At 53.8% G+C, this 1,302-nt stretch overlaps 1 protein-coding gene across 1 annotated transcript in view; it reads left to right on the forward strand.

Moving 5' to 3' along the window:
• Positions 1 to 1,302, forward strand: part of LOC100540290 (C-factor-like) — a gene marked incomplete at its 5' end in the record, with an annotated part of 8,232 nt that overhangs the window by 1,985 nt on the left and 4,945 nt on the right. The gene's annotated exons all lie outside the window — the stretch shown is intronic.

Genomic DNA, 1,302 nt, shown 5'->3' on the forward strand with positions numbered 1-1,302 from the left:
ATGTGGGCCGAAGGGGAATGTTTTCAGCCAGAAAGGCTGTGGAGAAGGGTGGTGGGTGTAAAAGGTGTAAAGAAAACATGGGCAGGGCCCTCACTTGCATTCTGAGTGCTCAACACTGCATGTCCAGACAGCATCCCAGTACTTTTCTCAGGCAACACGTCCCATTTCCGTGGTCCATACATGTCCTTCTTTTCTCTCAAGTCTGATCTGCAGGTCCTTGCCCCGTCCTGCTGCTTTCCTGCCTCCACTGCTCTCAATGTCTTTCTCAGAGATGTAGAGTCTCTTTCAACATTTGGCGGTGTCATTGCCACAGCTCCTGAGAACCACAAGGATCCTTGCACCACAGACCCTGCTATAGAGTCTGCTGAAAATGGCACCCCTGCTTTCTCACTGGCCCGCCAAGCAGTGCCACAGGAAGGCACGTCGCATGTCGTGGTCTCCACGGTGGCTTTCTCCATTCTGTGCCATGGTGTATTTGTGTTCCTGGCTTCCCCATTTGCCTTAGTTTTGAATTATCAAGGAGCTCCATGAAGCACACTGGGTGGACTAACTTCTCTCACTCCCTCACATTCCTTCACCCATCTGCATAATTAAATAAGTTGAGTTCACATGAACACATCCCTGCACATCTTAAGGCCACATTTCATGTTTGTGTTTCTGCACATTCTTTATGGCTGCCCCTCTTTCTCCATACCCTGTGTGGGACAGGAAAAAGGGTCTGGACCAGGTGTTATTTGACCAGATACACACTCACCTTCCAAACACCTAACCAGCAGTTTGCCTTAAAAAGCCAAGTTGTTTTTGCCCTTTGTAAGGCTGGCTCCCAGCCAGGAGCTGTGTCCCTGTCATTTCAAAGAGCTGGAGAGATAATGCAGTGATCCAAGGGTTTGCGCAAGCCCTGTGTGGGTGGGCTGTCTGCTCAGCATGCTATAAGAAGCATTTGAGCACTGAACAAGCAATGTGAGCTGGAGCAGAAGCAGGAGAAGCAATATGGGAGAGCTGCGTGTCCGCTCGGCTCTGGTGACTGGGGCCAACCGGGGAATCGGCCTGGGGTTTGTCCGGCACCTGCTGGCATTGCCAAACCCACCTGAGTGGGTCTTTGCAACTTGTCGGGACCCCAAGGGACAGCGAGCACAGGTGAGGCTGGGCTGGGCTGGAGCTGAGGTGGGGGACAGCAGGGCTGCTGCAGCAGTGGGGATGTGTGAAGGGCTCCGCCAGGGAGCTGCAGCCCTGGACCTCGGGCACAGGAGAACTGGGGCGGGATGCAAGCAATGGGGTGCCCAGGGCTCCCTGGGGTCCAGA

Source organism: Meleagris gallopavo, chromosome 13, assembly GCF_000146605.3.
Source record: "Meleagris gallopavo isolate NT-WF06-2002-E0010 breed Aviagen turkey brand Nicholas breeding stock chromosome 13, Turkey_5.1, whole genome shotgun sequence".
Classification (NCBI taxonomy): domain Eukaryota; kingdom Metazoa; phylum Chordata; class Aves; order Galliformes; family Phasianidae; genus Meleagris; species Meleagris gallopavo.